Raw genomic sequence first — 7,660 nt, 5'->3', positions numbered from 1 at the left:
TAGACCCTCTGAAACTCCTCCACTGTGCTGGTGGGAACGTAAAATGGTACAACCCCTTTGGAAAACACTTTAGCAGTTTCTTTGAAAATTAGACAAATATCAACCATGCGACCCAGTCATCCCACTTCCTAAGTATTTACCTAAGAAAAAGGAAAGTGTATTTCTGTACGAAGACTTGTCAACAAATGTTCATAGTTGCTTTATTTGTAACTGGGAGAAAAAAAAACCCAAATATCTAAACATGAGTAGATAAACTATGTGGTAAATAGATAAACTGTGGTATATCCATGCAATAGAATACTTCTCAGCAATGAAAGAGAGTAAATTACTGATACACACTGCCACATGGATGAAGCTCTAATTCACAACCAGCTACATAATTGGTGGAACACAGAGCAAAATGAAAATATGGATTCCCTTGCTCACATATTATTAAGAATTTCAAAACAGTGACAGCAGAGCATTAAAACAAGTGCCAAGGCCTTTAAAGAACAAGATCCTACAGGACTGCACCAGCCACATGCCTGTGAAGGAGGACCTGTTCAAAATAATTATCCTGAGTGAAGGGAGACAGACACAAAGGGTACATAACATATGGTTTCACTTATTTTTATATTAATTTTTATTGGAGTATGGTTGTTTACAATGCTGTATTTCCACTGTACAGCAAAGTGAATCAGCTCTATGCATACATACATCCCCTCTTTTTTTGGATTTCCTTCCCACTTAGGTAACATCAGAGCACTGAGTAGATTTCCCTGTGCTATACAGTAGGTTCTCCTTAGTTATCTATTTTACATGCATGCATGCTAAGTCACCTCAGTCGCGTCTGACTCTTGGCGACCCTATGGACTGTAGCCTGCCAGGCTCCTCTGGCCATAGGATTCTCTAGGCAAGAATACTTGGAGTGGGTTGCCATGCCCTTCTCCAGACGATCTTCCTGACCCAGGGATCAAACCCCCGTCTCTTGTGTCTCCGGCATCGGCAGATGGGTTCTTTACCACTGGCGCCATCTGGGAATCCCTATCTATTTTATATATAGTATCAATAAGGTATCTCTGTCCATCTCAATCTCCCAATTCATCCCACCACCCCCTCTTCTCCTCTTGGTATCTGTAAGTTTGCTCTCTACATCTGTATCTCTATTTCTGCTCTGCAAATGAGTTCATCTATACCATTTTTTCTAGATTCCACATATAAGAGATGTATCTACAATTACTGAAAATGCAAATTTATCTGAAGTGATGGAAAGCTGATCGGTGGCTACCTGAGGAGGGGTAAGAGTAGGGATTTAAAAGGAGCACAAGGAAGCTCTTTGGGATGACGTATGTGTTTACTATCTTGATTGCGGTGAAGGTTTCACAGATGATACAATCGTGAGCTGTGCGATCCAACCCAGGCACTGACCTCTGGAGAGTTTTCCACACTGAAGAGCCTACTTTAACAGCAGACAAAAACAATGTTTTAGAAAAGCTCTAAAAACTTTTAAAGTTCTAAAAGTATTTTCTTTGCTAAAAAAAACTTCTCAGAGCACCTTATTTTGTTCTAAAAACAACAAATCACTTTCTGTGGGGGGAAGAATTGCAAAACATTACTCAGCTTTTTGAGAAGGATTTTTACAGTTCATGATCTCTATGCAGTTCTTCACCACAGCCAAAACACACACAGTTCAGTTCAGTTCAGTCGGTCAGTCGTGTCCGACTCTTTGCAACCACATGAACTGCAGCACGCCAGGCCTCCCTGTCCATCACCAACTCCCAGAGTTTACCCAAACTCATGTCCATTGAGTCGGTGATGCCATCCAACCATCTCATCCTCTGTCGTCCCCTTCTCCTGCCCTCAATCTTTCCCAGCATCAGGGTCTTTTCAAATGAGTCAGCTCTTTGCATCAGGTGGCCAAAGTACTGGAGTTTCAGCTTCAACATCAGTCCTTCCAATGAACTCCCAGGACTGATCTCCTTTAGGATGGACTGGTTGGATCTCCTTGCAGTCCAAGGGACTCTCAAGGGTCTTCTCCAACACCACAGTTCAAAAGCATCAATTCTTTGGCGCTCAGCTTTCTTCACTGTCCAACTCTCACATCCATACATGACTACTAGAAAAACCATAGCCTTGACTAGACAGACCTTTGTTGACAAAGTCATGTCTCTGCTTTTTAATATGCTGTCTAGGTTCGTCATAACCTTCCTTCCAAGGAGTAAGTGTCTTTTAATTTCATGGCTGCAGTCACCACTTGCAGTGATTTTGGAGCCCAAAAAAATAAAGTCAGCCACTGTTTCCACTGTTTCCCCATCTATTTGCCATGAAGTGATGGGACCAGATGCCATGATCTTAGTTTTCTGAATGTTGAGCTTTAAGTCAATTTTTTCACTCTCCTCTTTCACTTTCATCAAGAGGCTCTTTAGTTCTTCTTCACTTTCTGCCATAAGGGTGGTGTCATCTGCACATCTGAGGTTATTGATATTTCTCCCTGCAATCTTGACTCCAGCTTGTGCTTCTTCCAGCCCAGCGTTTCTCATGATGTACTCTGCATATAAGTTAAATAAGCAGGGTGACAATATACAGTCTTGATGTACTCCTTTTCCTATTTGGAACCATTCTGTTTTTCCATGTCCAGTTCTAACTGTTGTTTCCTGACCTGCATACAGGTTTCTCAAGAGGCAGGTCAGGTGGTCTGGCATGCCCATCTCCTTCAGTATTTTCCACAGTTTATTGTGAGCCACACAGTCAAAAGCTTTGGCATAGTCAATAAAGCAGAAATAGATGTTTTTCTGGAACTAAAACACACACAAGAATGAGTTAAGTAAAAGCAGAAGATGATATGTAATTAATGACACATTACCAGTAGAGTTTTAGTTGCAGAAGAATAAAGATCCAGCAGGATTTGAAGCCATCAGGGAAAGGCAATCGAAAGGACTGCTATTGAATATAGCCTTGAAGAGTGAATGAGACTTACACAAACATGAAAGAAGGGAAACTAGCAGTTTGGGTAGGGAGAAAAGAATGGCGGTTTGGATTAAAAGTTATCCAGATCAGTTTACAGACAATGAACAGATCTGCTTGGTTGAGTCAGTGTATTTCAGTGACAGGCGCTTAATAAGAGATAATATTTGATTGGCTCCCCGGGGTTAGGATATTGTAGAGAGCTCTGAACGCAAGCTGAGTAATCCACTTTTATCTGAAAGACAGGGGCTAATGTGTAGAGTGATAAAATAAAAAATGTTGCGAGAAGTGAAAGGAGGTTGTATGTAAAATGCTATTTCAAATCTTCTTTGCTTTGGGGACCCCTTTCTTTCTTTTATTCTTTTTAAACTTTTTATTTTATGTTGGAGTATAACCAATTAACAATGTTGTGACAGTTTCAGGTGAACAACAAAGGGACTCAGTCATACATATACTTGTATCCACTCTCCCCCAAACTCTCTTCCCATCCAGGCTGCCACATAACATTGAGCAGAGTTCCTTGTGCTATACAGTAGGACCTGTTGGTTTTCTCATTTTAAGTATAGCAGTGTGGACATGTCCATCCCCAACTCCCCAACTATCCCTTCCCTGCATCCTTCCCCACAGGCAACCGTAAGTTTGTTCTCTAAGTCTGTGAGTCTGTGTTTTCTAAGTTCATTTGTATCATCTCATATTAGATTCCATGTATAAGAGACGATGTCACATGATATTTCTCCTCTTTCTGGCTTAATTCATTCAGCATGACAGTCTCTAGGTCCATCCGTGTTGCTGCAAATGGCATTAAATTAGGCTCCCACCTCAACTTTCTTTTTCCTTGCCTCAAAATATCTCCACCTCCATTTCCTTTATTCCTGTCTGAAAAAGAAGTGTCCTTTCTCTTTTTGAAACTGAATTCCTCTCTATCTTCTTGATTGCTTATCCTCTCACATCTTGCTTCATGAAGTAACCTATTTCACAAAGACAGTCTCTTCACGTCTTAATGGCACCTTTGCTTCAACAAATAAGCAAATAAAAGCTTTTGTTTGGACGCTGCTGTGTCTCAGAATATTTCCTCATTCACTCCCCAGTTTATGCTGCAGTTGACCACTGACCTAGTTCTGGGGCTTTATTACTTTTTAGACTGAAGTATCTCCTTTCCCGCATGCCTTCAGCATTCACTACACTGCTGCCAAATTAACCTTGGAAAAGAGGCTACTTTAATACGATTTTCCTTCTCTTAAGTCTTCAGAAATTCACTATTGCCTTTTAAAATAGAGCGGTTTTCAATGGATTTCTATACTACCTTTCTCTTGGTGCTTTTAAGACAGTCAAATGGCACAAATCACTTTTCCTCAAGTTTGTTTTTCCTGCCCGCATGTTCCTGGTGAGCCCCCAGCCTGCAAGATCCTCTTGCAAGCTGTCTGTTGGAATCAGACTCATTCTTCAAGTATTCAAAAGTAATTTCTTGCATGAAGCCTTTTCTGAGCCCCCCAAGCAAGTTACTCTTATAGCTCTGTGTGATTCACTTTTCAAGTTTCTTTTACTCTGCATTTGATGATAGAATACAGACTTTGGTGTCAGGCAGAACATCAGACGCTCTACTTGCTAGCTTGTGACCTTGGGCAAGTTTCTCAATCCCTCCAGACTTCAATGACCTCATTTGAAAATGTAGATAATAATACCTATCTGTAAAGATATGGATTAAATCAATGGAAGTGCCTGACGCATGAGATGTGGTATGTTTCTAACATTATCTTGGCATACATTTGTTTGTATAATTTTCTTATCCACTAAAAAGTACTGTTTTGATACCTATTTGTACACAGTATAATATATCTACCTTTTAAAGGGACAGTTTTATTTATTTTTTAAATTAACTTTTATTGGAGTATAGTTGCTTTACAATGTTTTGTTAGTTTCTACTGTACAGCAAAGTGAATTAGCTATATGTACACATTTATCCATACTTTTTTGGATTTCCTTCCGTTTAGGTCACCAAAGAGCCCTGAGTAGAATTATTACTTGAGCTATACAGTAGGTTCTTATTAGTTCTCTATCTTGTATAGAGAACTATCTGTATCTTGCTGCTGTTCTTCAGTGGCTAAGTCGTATCTGACTCTTTGTGACCTCATAGACTAGCCTGCCAGGCTCCCGCTGTCCATGGGATGTCCTAGGCAAGAATACTGGAGTGGTTGCCATTTCCTTCTCTGGGATCTTCCTGATCCAGGGATCTAACCTGCATCTACTGCATTGGCAGGCAGATTCTTTACCACTGAGCCATAGTATCAATAGTGTATATACGTCACTCTTAAAGGGAGAGTTCTAGAAGTCTGTTGGCATGTTATGTATTCTTAGGATATTTCAAAGTTGGTTTTTTTTTCCCAAAAATGTTACATTCAACTTTGTAAAAACATACAGCCATTCTGAAAATCAGTTACATCTCATGCCATGTTCAATGTTTTAAAGTAACAATTGGAGGAAAAAATATTAACTATTAATACACAAACCCATTCTCCCATAAAATTTGGGTTTTATGCTAAACATATCAATATTGTAAATGTTACACTTTAAAATATTTCTTATTCAGGACACTTTAAAATCAACTCTAAGTAATAATTTATATACATAAAATACATCTGCTTTATGTGTTTGCTGTGATGAGTTTTACCAAGTATATACACCTGTGTAAAACCACAGTCAACAAACAGAGCACTTACATTGCTCCAAAAGGATTCCTGTGTCTATTCTGTCTCTTCTCTTTGTACACATCCCCAGCACCAGGCAACAACTTTCCTGTTTCTTGTCACTGTAGATTTTTAGGTTTAGATTTTCCTTTTCTAGTTTCATATAAATGTAATTATCTACTATGCAGTCTTTCTATCTGATTTTGCTCAGTGTAGAGTTTATGAGATTCATTCATGTTTGCATGTACAGTAGTTTGTTCCTTTTCATTGCTGTTATAGTTTGTTGTGTGAACATACTACAGTTTGTTTATTCATTCACATATTGATGGACACATTGATGATTTTCAGTTTGAGGTTACTATGAACAAAGTTGCTATGAACATTGGTGTCCAAGTCTTTGTACAGACCTATTTCCATTCTCTTGGTTAAATACCTAGGAATGAAATTGCTGGGTCATATGGTCAGTGTATGTTGATCTTTTAAAGAAATTGCCAGTTTGTTTTCCAAAGTAGTATTCTCTTTAGCCATAAATGAGAATTTCAATTGCTCTGCATCCTTGACAACCTTTAAAAATACTAGATGTAGTGATGTCTCATTGTGGGTTTAATTTGCATTTCCCAAATGACAAAAAAGATTGAACATCTTTGCTTGTGCTATTATTTGCATATGTTCTTTGTGATGTGTCTATTCAAATATTTTGCTAATTTAAAAAAAAGTTATTGTATTCTTGAGTTATAAGGATTCCTAATATATTCTGGATACACGTTCCTTGTCAGATACATATATTGTGAATATTTTCACTTTTTTATGGTATCTTTGGGGTAAGAGAAGTTTTACATTTTGATGAAGTTCAATCATATTTCTTATGATTAATGCTGTTTTTTATTTATTTTTGGTTGTTGTATCTAAGAAATCTTTGCCTTCCCCAAGGTCATGAAGATTCTGCTGTTTCCTTCTAGAAGTTTAGAGATTTACCTCTTATGTTTAGGTCTATGACCCACATCAAATTAGTATTTGTCTAAAATGTAAGGTAAGGGTCAAGCATTTCCTTTTTTTTTTTAATGTGGTATCTAGTTGTTTCACCACTGTTTGTTAAAAAGAATTAGCTTTGCATCTTTGTTGAAAACCAGTTGACTATATGTATGGGGTCTGGACTTTATTCATTGATCTATATATCTAACCTTGTGCCTATCACACTGTCCTGGAAACTGTAGTTTTATACTAAGTTTTGAAAAGAGGTATGTGCATGTTCCAACTTTGTTTTTCCTACACATTTATGTATAAATTTTAGAGTTATTTTGTCAAATTAAAGAAATATTCTGCTGGAATCTGCAAAGAACTGACAGTTTAACAATTTGAGTTCCAATTCATGAAGCTGTAATACTTATTAGGTCTTTACTTTCTCTTAATTGTGATTTATCATGTTCAGGGTACAGGTCTTGCACGTGTATTGCTGAATTTATCACTCTATATTTCATATTTTTGGACGTTGATAAGTATTATATAGTTTTACTCTAAATTTCAATTTACTGATGTTTGTAGCATTGACCTTGTAACCTGCAACTAATTCCAGTAGCTTTTTTGGGTGTGGATTCCTTAGGTTTTTCTAATAATATAATGTTGAATAGTTTTACTTATTCTTTTCCAATGTAAATACTTTTAAAAATACTAGTACATTCATTTCAGTTCAGTCGTTCAGTCGTGTCCGACTCTTTGCGACCCCATGAACTGCAGCACGCCAGGCCTCCCTGTCCATCACCGACTCCTGGAGTCCACCCAAACCCATGTCCATTGAGTTGGTGATGACATCCAACCATCTCATCCTCTGTCGCCCCCTTCTCCTCCTGCCCTCAATCTTTCCCAGCATCAGGGTCTTTTCAAATGAGTCAGCTCTTTGCATCAGGTGGCCAAAGTATTGGAGTTTCAGCTTCAACATCAGTCCTTCCAACGAACACCCAGGACTGATCTCCTTTAGGATGGACTGGTTGGGTCTCCTTGCAGTCCAAGGGACTCTCAAGAGTCTTCTCCAACAC

This window comes from Cervus canadensis, chromosome 10 (genome assembly GCF_019320065.1).
Source record: "Cervus canadensis isolate Bull #8, Minnesota chromosome 10, ASM1932006v1, whole genome shotgun sequence".
NCBI lineage: Eukaryota > Metazoa > Chordata > Mammalia > Artiodactyla > Cervidae > Cervus > Cervus canadensis.
The sequence above is the reverse complement of the archived record's forward strand: the minus strand, read 5'-3'. Positions refer to the sequence as shown.